At 35.5% G+C, this 14044-nt stretch overlaps 1 long non-coding RNA gene across 1 annotated transcript; it reads left to right on the forward strand.

Moving 5' to 3' along the window:
* LOC109326287 lies at positions 9359 to 13154 on the forward strand. The gene is made up of 3 exons (XR_002105227.1): positions 9359 to 9724; positions 11163 to 11277; positions 12535 to 13154. It is a non-coding gene; the product is annotated as an uncharacterized LOC109326287 (long non-coding RNA).

Raw genomic sequence — 14044 nt, forward strand, 5'->3', positions numbered from 1 at the left:
TCTAGGAGAGTGCTAACCCTGGGTTTGGGAGCAGTTCCTACGAATACATATAGGAATACTAGACTTCGAGTTTCTGATTTGAGCCATTCTTCATCATTTGCTACCGCATCTTCATCTTCTAATGATTGGCGAGAGAGATGCAACAATTTGGCATCAACATTAAGTCCTATATCATAATGAAAGAAGGAGGGATCCTTAAAGGATTGGCTAACTTCTTTACACGTGTATGTGCAAGTACCATTATTATATTCAGTATTTTGTTTGTTTGTTTGATTTTCCTAGTTTGAATATAATGAGATTTTGAAAGTTTCCCTTTCTAGTTAGATATGGTATAAATTGTTCAATGTTTGATATAGTATAAATTGTCACCCGGAGGCTAGCAAAATCTGTTATCTAACTATACATGAATGTGCATATTACTTTTGCATGTTGCTGACTTGCATGTCTACCTTGCATTTGGCATATTACTTATTAGTTTTTGCCTATAGATACATAGTCTTTATATGTGCATGCGTTGATAAAAATCAAGAAGTATCCACCGATAGCATTTGTACAATTTGGGGTATCAGCTATGACATTGTTGATACATAGACTTTTTACACATGTAGTATTATACACTTGCTATAGTGTTAAGATTGTTTTATGGATTTCATCATAGTGAACAAGGAAGTGTTGTTGTTATTTTTACATTCTTAGTTAGTATATAATGATGCAGTAATTATTAATGATTTTTATAGTTCCAACTAAATGTTTTCATTTTATTATTTCAGGCAAATGATGATGCAAGTATGCCGAATACACCTTTAGGTGCAAGAGGATCATCTGGACCCAGCAACATTTAGGATATTTGTTATGTATTTTTTTAAAGTGTCATATGATAACTTTAGTTTATTGAGATTTTCTGGTGCATCTGGATTTAAAACGAATGATGAATTGTAACTCTTTCAACTTTGTTACGCTACCTTGGTTATTTGCAATGAAATTTTATTATTGCTAAGAACATTTTTATTCTGTATTGAATATTTAAATAATAATTACAAATTAATGACACGAAAGTTATGAAAATTATGAAATTAAATTGAGGTTGAAATACCTTCTAGCATGTCTGCATTTGTTATTTCAAGTAGGGGGTTGAAAATCTCCACAATTAACATTCTCAAATAGTAGAGGTTTAAAACCTCCATGGTAAACACTACAAAAACCTCCTCAAATAGTGAAGGTTAAAAACCTCCTCAAATAGTGGAGGTCAAAAACCTCCACAAATAAACCATTGCGAATTTATAGGTACCGAAGGTTTTCTAAAACCTCCACAAAACGCTTCTAGCGGTCATAACTGTAGCGGTTTTTGAAACCTCCGCTATTTATATTGTGGAGGTTAAAAACCTCCACTAATCCATAAAAAACTTCCATTAAATACAAAATCTGGTGTAGTGGGTAAGGATACCAAATACCTTTTGTCTCAAGTCTTATCCTATGAGAGGCTTTCACTAGGCCAAAGGAATTATATTTTAGCTATTAGTTCTAACCTTGAACCTGAAAGCTATAGTGAGGCCATTCAACATCAGCATTGGATTGATGCTATCAACAATGAACTGAAAGCCTTAGAAAAGAATAGTGCTTGGATTTTAACTGAACTTCTTGAAGATAGAAGAGCTATAGGTTGTAGATGCGTGTTTAAGACAAAACATCATGCTGATGGAAGGATAGAAATGTATAAGGGGAGACTTGTGGCCAAGGGCTACACCCAAACAACAGGGGTAGACTACCTAGACACCTTTAGCCTAGTTGTTAAGATAACTATCACTAGAACCATTTTAGTTCTTGTCTCTATAAAGGGATGGCACCTGCATCAGCTTGATGTTAACACTGCCTTCCTACATGGTGATATGATTGAGGAGGTATATATGAAACCCCCTCCTAGATTGAGAGTTCCTAATGATTCCTTGGTATGTAAACTGGAAAAATCTCTAAATGGCCTAAAGCAAGCAAGTAGACAATGGAATGCTAAGCTTACTATTGTCTTGGTACAACATAGTTATGCTCAATCAAGGGCTGGCAACTATCTCTTCACTAAAATTAACAATAATAGCTATACTGTTATACTTGTGTATGTAGATGATCTTGTGATTGTAGGAGACAATCTTAATGAAATAAAGGGTGTGAAAGATATTCTTGACAATAAATTCAGCATCAAGGACCTTGGAATTCTTAAATACTTTCTTGGGATTGAAGTTTCTAGAAACAAAGATGGAATCAGTCTCTGCCAAAGGAAGTATGATCTTGACTTACTTCAAGATTCTGGTATGTTGGTTAGTAAGCCCTGCTCTAGCCCGATGGATAATAATGTTAGATTGCATTGTAATTCTGGACAACCATATCCAGATGTTACCTCCTATAGAAGACTCATTAGTAGGTTGGTTTACTTGACTCATATAAGGCTAGACATATCTTTTTTCTATTTGTCATCTAAGCCAATTTTTGGCTGCTCCTGGAAAATGGCTATTTTTTCCTACTGAAACTACCACTGAATTAAAAGGATTCAGTGATGTAGATTGGGCCTCTTGTCTTGATACAAGGAGGTCAGTCACAGGCTTTTGCTTTTTCCTTGGGAAATCCTTAACCTCTTGGAAGAGCAAGAGACAAACAACTGTTTCTAGATCCTTTGTTGAGGCAGAGTATCGAGCTTTATCCTTAACAAGTTGTGAAGCCCAATGGCTTATCTATCTTCTCAACGATTTGCATTTAAGCCATGTTCGTCCAATTATCTTGTATTGTGATAACCAATCTGCACTACATATTGTTGTTAATCTTGTTTCCATGAAAGGACTAAACACATTGAGATGGATTGTCATTCAATTAGGGAAAACGTTCTAGATGGTGTGGTACAAATCTTGCCTATTTCTTCTAATGAACAAGTTGCTGATATGTTTATCAAATCTCAAACCCCTGACATTTTTAAAAACAATTTATCCAAGCTTGGTTTGTGTAATATACACACTCTAGCTTGTAGGGGATGTCAAATATGAATGATTCTCATATTCTCAATTTATGTAGGTTGGTGCACAATACTTCAGTAGACTTGTGCAATGAACCAACCAGCCTGGACACAATGTCACATCAAGGCTTAGAGAACTCGAACAGAAAGTTTGGCCTGATGCATCACCAAGACCTGTGTGGCTCGGTCAGAAATTTGCATCTGCATCAGGCATGTGTAGCGTAGAAATATCGATCAGACTTAGTGCATGGTGATGTAAACCCTCCTAGGGTAGCCTTTGATCCCAAGGGCAAGAAAAGTCATGATGGTCCTACAACTAGGGCCAAGGCCAAGGCAGAGATCCTTAAGGTCTCAAAGGACACAATTGACCTAGGAGAGGGTATGTGAGAAGGACATTTATGTCCTTAGGGTATGTTCGAACTTAGGTTTATTTTATTTTCATTGATTCAAATAAATGAGATTGCATTCTCATATAGTCTTAGGTTTATTTTTATTCAAGTATTTTAGTATTTAATTCATGTAATATGGGTTGGGATTTATTTGTAACATGATCCATATTTCGTGACCAACTAGTTCACCTAGGTTCAAGGGTAAGCTTGTCACGTGGCATTTGAAGCTAGAGTCATAAAAATTCAAATGATATAACCAAATCTTCTCCAACCAACATTGAGGATTCAGTTAGCATGAAAATAGGAAAAGATAGATTATTTATGGCCTTAGGGATGACACGGCTATAATCAAGGAAATTAGATTGTAAAGTTGTTATTCAACTTGCTTGAAGATAAATTCGGTTGCTTGAAGATAGATATAATTTGGCAAATGACTTGGTTCACTATCTTATCTTCAAATTGAGGGGTTTTTGAAATCAAAAGAGGCTTGTGAATCTTAAACTAGATCAAGACTTGGTCAAGGCATCAACAACTCAGCCAACAAATATCTCAACAAAATTACATTATTTAAGATCTTATCTACTTGATTTAATTAGGAATTACATTATTATTTTATATTTATTTTTAGCCTAAGTTTTAATTAGGATTTTCTATTATGCAAGCTAATTAGGACTTAGTCTTTTATTTCAGTCCAAGACATTCAGATTGCCTATTTATGTAATTGAATTGTCATTAATAAAGTTAAGTTGAATTTTGAGTAAATTTGAATTGTTTTAGTTGAGAGCATTTCTCCTAAACCTAGGTTGGCCGTGGCCACCACTTATCAAGCTTCCTTGCTTGTGGCAAACCGCATAGCTTATCAAGCTTTCATGCTTGTGGCGCTTCCCCCTCCTAATCTGTTCCATTTCCCTTACCAAAACAACCCCAAATTCCCACAATTCACCAAAAACGAATTACAGTTTAAAAAGCTCAAGACTTCAAGCTAAAACAATCCTAATTCTAAGGCAACCCCCTAGAGGTTGTCATTAAGTGGTCATCAGAGCTAATTTAGCTTGAAGGATGTCAAGTCTAGAGAGAACTCCTACAATTTCACCAAGGTCAGAATCTATGACCGTGAGACATCAAAACATGATGGATGCCCAATTCCAAACTCTTCAACAACAATTGGAGGAGTTGAGGATCCATTATGATAGAAGGCTCGATGAATAAAATGATGGCAATCAAAACCATGAAAGAAGAAGGAGGAGGCCTAGGAGAGAGGAGAGGTCGAGATATAAGGATAGACACAATTCTTCAAGTGTTTATGATAGTGAAAGGAGACATGGCAGTCGTGGCCATGATGGAACAAACCGTGGCCACGGAAGGAGACATGGAGAGCACAACCATGGCAGCCCTGGCCGTGGTCATGCTAGTCCAATCCGTGGACATAGAAGTGGAAGGCAAAGAGAGGGTGCAAATACAAGCCCAAACCGTGAGCATAGAGGAGATTTGGATGGTGTTAAGATCAAAGTCCCTACTTTCTTGGGGATGAGTGATCCAGAGGCATATTTAGCATGGGAATTGAAGATGGAACAAGTCTTCAATTGTCACAACTATTCAGAGGCAAAGAAAGTCAAGGTGACAACCCTTGAATTTCAAGAGTATGCAATGGTTTTGTGGGATCAGCACCAAAAGGACAGACTGAGATGTGGGGATGTAGCCATTGATACATGGGCTGAAATGAAGAGAGCAATGAGAAGGAGGTTTGTACCTCATTCTTACAATAAAGATGTGAATAACAAGCTACAAAGGCTCACTTAAGGGTCCCAAACAGTAGATGAATATTTCAAAGCCATGGAATTAGCCTTCCTTATGTCCAACCTCAATGAGGACCGTGAAACAACAATGGCTAGATTTCTTCATGGATTGAATCCTGAAATCCAAGATGTGGTAGAGTTGCAACCTTATGTGGAGCTAGATGACCTAGTACAAATTAAGAGGAAGAAGTCTAAGTACTCCTCTAATACTTCAAAGTCCCACTATTGGAAAAATGATCAAAAAGGGGAGAGCCCTAGGGCCAAAGAGGTCGTGGGCAACCATAAAACCACCCAACCAGCCGTGGAGACCAGGAACATGAAGTGTTTCAAGTGTCTTGGCCATGGTCACATTGCCTCTCAATGTCCTACAAAAAGGACAATGGTGATCACTAATGGTGTCGTTGAGTCCCAATCCGAACCATCTAGCTCTTCATTAAGACTTATGCAAATTAAAGCCTTCTCTTCATGCTTGGTCCCATTTGCACTTGTTTCCATGATAGAAAATATGAGTTGTCGAAGTGCTTCTTGGGTCTTTTTGGTTTTAGCTCTAGTCATAGGTCCTCCTGTATGCATGTTGATCATTGATGGAGGTAGCTGCACTAATGTGGTTAGCCAAAGGCTAGTGTCAAAGCTAGACCTTGAAACTAAACCACATCCCACCCCTTACAAACTCCAATGGTTAAGTGATGTGGGTGAGTTGGTTGTGGATAGACAAGTCATGGTACCCTTCACCATAGGGCAATACCTTGATGAGGTCTTATGTGATGTGGCTCTTATGGAAGCTAGCCACATGTTGTTGGGGAGACCATGGCAATATGAAAAGAACACTAGCTATAATGGTTTCACCAAGAAAGTCTCATTTATGCACCATGGCCACATGGTAGTATTAGCCCCTCTGAGCCCTAAACAAGTCCATGAGGACCAAAAAAAGGCTAAGGGCTAAGATTGAAGAAGAAAATAAGGAAAGTGAGGCAAAAGCTAAGTTCATGGCTGAACCTGCATTTAACATTGTTCCTACTCCCAAGGCTGAAATTTTTTCTACACTTACTCATTCTTTGAAAGATCATGGCAAGGATAGAAAGAAGGATAAGAATGAAGGTAATTCGAGGACGAATTCACTTGAAGGGGGAGGGGATGATGTAAACCATCCTAGGGCAGCCTTTGATCCTAAGGGCAAGAAAAGTCATGATGGTCCTACAACTAGGGCCAAGGCCAAGGCATGGATCCTTAAGGTCTCAAAGGACACAATTGACCCAGGAGAGGGTATGTGAGGAGGACATTTATGTCCTTAGGTCACTTTATACTTAGGTTTATTTTATTTTCATTGATTCAAATAAATGAGATTGCATTCTCATATAGTCTTAGGTTTATTTTCATTCAAGTATTTTTAATATTTAATTCATGTAATATGGGTTGGGATTTATTTGTAACATGGTCCATATTTCGTGACCAAGTAGTTCACTTAGGTTCAAGGGTAAGCCTTTCACGTGGCTAGGGCAAATGGAAGTCAATGCATGATCATTTCAAGGAAGGAGGCACGTAAGGAACTCTATATTAGCATGAAGATAGGAGAAGATAGATTATTTATGGCCTTAGGGATGACACGGCTATAATCAAGGAAATTAGATTGTAAAGTTGTTATTCAACTTGCTTGAAGATAAATTCGGTATCTTGAAGATAGATATAATTTGGCAAAGTACTTGGTTCACTATCTTATCTTCAAATTGTGGGGTTTTTGATATCAAAAGAGGTTTGTGAATCTTCAAATAGATCAAGACTTGGTCAAGGCATCAACAACTCAGCAACAAATATCTCAACAAAATTATATTATTTATGATCTTATCTACTTGATTTAATTAGGAATTACATTATTATTTTATATTTATTTTTAGCCTAAGTTTTAATTAGGATTTTCTATTATGCAAGCTAATTAGGACTTAGTCTTTTATTTCAGTCCAAGACATTCACAGATTGCCTATTTATGTAATTGAATTGTCATTAATAAAGTTAAGTTGAATTTTGAGTAAATTTGAATTGTTTTAGTTGAGAGCACTTCTCCTAAAAACCTTAGGTTGACCGTGGCCACCATTAACAAGTTCTTATCAAGTTTCCTTGCTTTTGGCGAACCTCATAGCATATCAAGCTTCCATTCTTGTGGTGCTTCCCCCTCCTAATCTTTTCCATTTCCCTCACCAAAACAACCCCAAATTCCCACAATTCACCAAAAACGAATTACAGTTTAAAAAGCTCAAGACTTCAAGTTAAAACGATCCTAATTCTAAGGCAACCCCCTAGTGGTTGTCATCACATGGTGTGGCACATGAGACTCGGTCACACTTGGCGCTTGGTGTGGCGCATGAGTCTCGGTCAGACTTGGTGCGTCAACATTAACCAGGTGTAGTGCATCATCCTCGGTCAGCCTTAGCGCATCAACCTCGGTCAGCCTTGGCGCACTAGGCGCATCAGTATCAGTCAGACTTTGCATCAGTGGTCAAGTCTGGTGCATCAACTAGTCGTGGCCCATCAACCAGGAGGCTTGGGCGAGGCATACCAAGATCAGTTCCCTCAGTCAAATTCATTAATTGGAGCATGTAATGATTGGTCTCTCATCCAATTTAATTCATGGGACAGTTATGAAGCAAATTCTGAGAAGGAAGCTGGGTTATACATTCATCTATTGTTTGGTCATAAAAGTCAACTAAAAAGTCAATTGTTACTTAAGTCTCAAGTTATTATGCTTTGTATCATAGCTTTTAGTTTGTTTTGTAGTTTTCTTTTCTGTTATTAACATAATCTGTTTAGGGGTGGTTAGGATTAGTAGTTGGTAATCATTGTATAAATATGGTGCCTTGTAATCCTTTTGAAGATCATCAATGAAAATAATTCATCTTTTTTCCTAGCTAAGTCTTCTCATTTCTTGTTATCACTATCAATAGAGTTTACTTTTCTAAGAAAAATGGTTGGAATTAAGAAGCAATCCACTATATTTAATTTTTTTCAAAATAAGAAACGGTAAATTTGGTAAAGTATGATGGAATAAAATATTAATGTTTGGAAAAAATTCAACTGTTGTCATCCATAAACTTTATACACATGTTCAATGTTCAATTATTGGCGACAACAACATTCTATATAGATAATAATTTGGTTTTAATTTGTTCTTTGGTTTATATTATTTATTAATATTTAATAGTTTTTAAGATACCACTATATAATCATGTTGGCGGATGTTTTCTTAATAGGAAATCCATAAAGATGCCATATAGAAATTCTCAATTTACAATTATATTACATATTGATATATAGATAATCCGTTAAAACTGGAAATATGTTAAGAAAAACACTGACTTTGAATCTTCAATTCTCTCTTTATTTTAACATGAACAAATTTGGGAAAGTATTATGGAAGGAAATATTAATGTTAAAAAAATTCAATCGTTGCCATCCATACACTTCTTGCACATTTTCATTTGTGAATTTTAGAAGAAAATGAGACTTAATAACTTGTTTTGTTGGGAACTACTATGAGTCATTTTATGTTGTTCTAAGGATTAGGCTAATATGGTGTTTTGACAAGAGCAAGAGTATTTCGAGGACCAACACCCTCCAGGGTAGGTATCAATTTTTTCTTAATTTTTTTTTTCATTTTATGTATTGATATTCCTTTTAATAACTAAGAAGAATCAACAAAAGAAGAAAATCATTCCTTGCACACTTGTTCGAAAGTCAGAATTATAGTAAATTAAAAGCTTTAATTTGGATAGCAAAAAAAAGCTTTCATTTGTAATTCCTTTTTGTTTGTACATATGATTCATGTTTTTCTAAGCAATACGTTTCCTACTAAACAACGAATGTATGATCCCGACCTCCAAATTCTAAGAAATTAATCACAAGTTTTAATGCAATTTTTGGAAGATTGTTTTGGTACTTTAGCTTTTGTAAGGGCTGTATTTAGCTATTAGTCTCATTTAATTTAAAATGAGATTATTTTACTCATAAATGAAATATATATATATAGGGACAAAGATCGTCTGTTTCATGATTTTGCCTCATTGCCTGTCACAACCAATAGCAAGCCACCATCTCAATTAAATTGACATATCAGAATAAATTTTTATTTAACAGACAATATGACACCATCACTTCCACGCACCTTATCTTTTACTGGTTCTCCAAGATGTTCTTAACATTACACACTTACCTCTTCTTCTTCCACCCTTTGTTTTTTCTCTCTCTTTCTCTTCTAAAATCTAAACTTTCACATAAACCCATCTAAGTTTGACACTATGAAACAAAAAAGCTTCTTTTTTTCCTCTCCCATCATCCAAGAGTGACTTTGTTTATAAGGTTGGTTGGTCATTCATGGTTTAATGTGTACTTATGAGAATTGATTGACATTGAAATAGGAATCAAAGGTTGTAAGTATGATCGACTCGTATGGTTTGACGAATATAAGGATTTTAGGAAAGCTTGAAGATGAAGACAACTCTACAAACAACATGTCAAGACTCAAGGCCATCATAATCTTAAAAAAGTTCCAGTAGGTAAAAGATTTAGATCTCTTGGCATCAATAATCAATTACTCAATAAACAATTGATTATTTCTTAAGATGTTTACTTAGATTTAGTCTAGGTTAGGTGAACCTAGGATGAAAGTCTCACAAGACTTAAAACTTGATTTATCTAAAATGAGACTTATCATCTATCCATACATGATAACTAGTGTTCATGTATTACATTGACCATACATGGTTTTGTTACATCAAAATGGTATTTATGTCAAACTCATGCATTACATACACATACATAATGTAGGAGATAATTGATTACCATGAAGTGATCTATTATATAGCCATGGAACCTGATAATCGATTACATATAGGAATAATCGATTAGGAAAGTTCCACTAGCTAAAAGCTTTAGATATATTGACATCAATAATCGATTACACAAGAAACAATAGATTATTTTCAACAGATAACAAGATTTTAGCAAGTCAATAATCGTTTACAAGTTGAGGTAATCAATTAGACATAACAGAAAACAATATTGTATAAAAATTGTTGTTCTACTCATTTGTTGAGAATCTAGATTTTCAAAATTTCACATTTTCATAAAAGTCTCTGAATGAAATCTTGTGTTGAATAGTGTTAGAGTTTCTTTGGATTTCAAGAGTGAAAAGAGATTGAATTCGTACATTCTTTTCATATAGTGCATTATAGATTTCATATACACAAACCTTGCATTAATCTTCACTTAGAATTTAGGGTTCTTGTGATATTTTTGTCTTTGGATTTGTTTCTGGGTTTAGTGTTCAATTAGCACATATAAGGTGCATATTACTCAGATTTTTTTCTTTAGCCAATTGAATTGAAATTCTCAAAATTCTTGAGAATTATAGTAAAAACCTAGCTAAGGTTAAGTATTGAATCTTCACCTTTACAAAGGTCTTGGTTAAGAGGAATTAGTGGATGGGACTATACCGTGAGTGTGTTGAGTATCCTAAGAGACGGGTATGAGGTTAAACTAGCGTGAGAGACTCTAGGGCCAAAAAATGAAGGTTTGTAAAGTCATTGGAAGAATTTGTAACATACGTTTTATTCCATAGTGAAGAAAATCTTCTGAGATCATATAGGAAGGCCTGAATGTAATTTGCAAGTGGACCCACAAACGAACGAGGATAAAATTCTTTGGCACACTCTTCTATCCCTTTATCTTTTTTATTTCAGTCTTTACATGTTTTGTTATTGATTCTTGAATTTGCTTATTCATTCTTTATTTGCATATTATTGATTTAGCATTTGGAATATTTTCATTAAGCAAATTGAAACGGTAAAGATTGTTTATGAGATAACTTGATTTGCAAGAAACTATTTTGGTCAAGATTTCAAAGATTCAGAATAATTGAAATCGATTGTTCTGTTTAATAATTGATTATCGTGGATAGTTGTTTTTAATACTTTCAATCAACCGGAAAAGCAGCATTAGTGTCGCGACCCGATTTTCAGTTGGAAGACCGACTCTACGACTTAGGGAGAGGTGGACTCGAATTCTATCTCTTGGGTTGATGGTGGTGGAGGCAAGGAGAACCAATAAGGTATCATATCCCCCTTCTATTTTCTTTTATGTATCTTTTAGTGCTTAAATTAATGGGTGACATGCATATAAAAATAAGGTTGAATATTAATTTATTTGAGAACAAGTCGAAAGAATTGCTTTATGATTGTCCTATACTCCCAATCAGCATGGTTATGTGTATCTCTGTGGACTGGTTTATATGTGCGAGAAATAGATTTGAGTTAAAAGTTAACATGGACCTAAATCATATTATCCTGCTTTAAGGTTAGGACAATGCACCGTCTATTTCACTCTACTTCGTTTTTTGCTTAAGCAGATATATGTTTTGCTGAAACCAATGTGTATGATTGATTATAACCAATTAAACATCCAAGTCTAGTATGTACATCGTATAAAGCAGGTATATTCATAACACGACATTTTTTACGGTTTGAATGCTTACCTGAGTGTATGTTTTGCCTTGCCGTATGATGTATATGTCATTGCCCTCTTGATTTATAATGCCTGTGAAATATAACTCTATCTTCGGATTGCTTTTGCTTGGATGTATGTATAGTAGTTGCTCCCTGGTTATGGTTGTATGAATTGGTATGATATGTGAATCTCTTTGTGTGTCACTCTTTTTATCTATTTTTCTCTGCCTTTTTCACTGAATGCCCCCTCTGATTTTTATGGTGGTGTATCCGTGATTTGTAGGTGTATGTATGTGTGATCCACGACAGCTTGTGCTGCAGGTGTATAATATGTGTATCTTCTATGATTTTGTAGTGTCTCCTTTTATAACTATTTGAAGGCAGACCCTTAGGCTGCCCATTTTAATCCAGTAACCTAAAAGGTTTGTGCTCCATGATTGCCCTTTGTTGCAGTTAGGCTGATTCTGTAACTGAAATGGTTGATTTGTGCCTGCTGAAGTCATGGCTGATTTCTAAATGATAACTTATCTTTGATTGCCATTTATTCTGTGAAGGGTAATGAAATGGTGTATTATGCACTCTCTAAATATCCTTTAACTGGAATCCCACGACTCTTGGGAGAATATGCCACTTTGAGTGTTGATCTTTATGCCATTACTACCTTAAAAAGTGTAACTGCAATCATACTTATTTGCAATTTGTACTGAAATGCTAACAATGCAGTCTTGCATCTTTTGGTGTACCATTTTAGTTGGAATTTTGCTGATTCATGCCTGACCCTCCTTTATCCTCATTAGAATATGTAACTGAAAAGGAATATGTCATGTGGTTTGCCATTGCCTATTTGGTACTTTTGATTGCAGGCTTAAGGTCCTTTGGGGACCGTGTTGAAGTGTAGGAAGCCAAGGAAAAGCAGTTGATGTTGAAGCTACACAACGTTTTGTTGATGAATTGAGGAAGTTGCTATAGGTTTGGTTTCTAAAGTTTTAGTGAGGTTTTGATTGTGATAACCGCTTTACTCAAAGCATGATCAGGACCTGGCTCCAAATCTGGACACCCTACAATAACAGTGTCAAGTCCAGCTACCTTTCCACTTGCAACATTTGTGACACTGTCATCCCAAGAAATCTATAGAATATAGATTATGAATTGCTTCCAAGAGCTGAGGCACTGTTTTCTTTGGATCCACATTAGTAGCGGCTTCAAAGGCCTCCATAGAAGATTAGTAAAGGGTTGGTGAATGAGAGATGATACATTCATTCACGTGATTAATTTATTTGAGAGGTTTAAGCATTTCAAAGCATATGATAATTTGTTTGCTACTTTACTTTCTTGAATATGCAAGTATTCTAATGTATAGTCTATTATTTTCTTGCCAAATTAAGACCGGGGTTAATGGATAGAGATTGTCATTCATATCAAAATGTAAGCACTCACGTTTGACTCTAACAACCCTATGAGCAGTATTCATCTCCTAATCTAATCTGAAACAAAGTTCAGTGAATTTGTGAATTACAAGTTCTTCATGAAAATCATATTTAAACTTCTTCATGTCCTTTGTCTAAGGCTTGTGTTGAGAATCATCATCTAAAGTAGCTTAATCAGGGTAATGTGTTTGTACTTTAAACATCACAAGAATATGATCAGTCTGATGAGCATAGATCAAAAAATAAGGAGATAAATTCTCAACAAATTAAGTGGTCACTTATGAGGGAAAACTCTTATGAATCAACCGATATGAGGAGACTCTGAAACTGGGTAGAACAAATAGTATACCGCTACACCTATTCATCCATTCTAGATATGTTTTACTCTATGTTTACTCAACATTGATAAACATAAATATTGGCACTACCTTAACCAAATTGCTTCTCTAGGTTCACCATGGCAGTGGGAGTCGCATCTATGATGGGAAAATGGTACAAAAGCAGCAACAGAGGCGTTAAGCTTGGCCAAGCCTTGCACTTTTCTCACAAGCGAAAACGGTGACAACACTGGGCGAAGGAGAGTGATACAATGGGAGCAGTAGAGGTAGTTCACATTTGGGTTGTTGTGCAAAAAGGGAAATCCAGTTCACATTTGAGCAGTTTTGCAAAGTTAATGACATTAACTTTTAATTGAATATGAATAACCAATGCAGACAAGAAAAGAAAACAAGCAGGGAATGTGAAAAACATTAACGGTGTAACCTTGGGGAAGACCCTCCATAAGTTACCACTCTTGGATGATGGTAGAGGAAAGAAAAAGCTTTTTTGTTTCATTCTGTTAAAGTTAGATGGGTTTATGTGAAAGTTTAGATTTTATAAGAGAAAGAGAGTGATTGAGAGAAAACAAAGAGTGAAAGAAGAAATGGTAAGTGTGTGAAGTTAAGAA

Source organism: Lupinus angustifolius, chromosome LG14, assembly GCF_001865875.1.
Source record: "Lupinus angustifolius cultivar Tanjil chromosome LG14, LupAngTanjil_v1.0, whole genome shotgun sequence".
Taxonomy (NCBI): domain Eukaryota; kingdom Viridiplantae; phylum Streptophyta; class Magnoliopsida; order Fabales; family Fabaceae; genus Lupinus; species Lupinus angustifolius.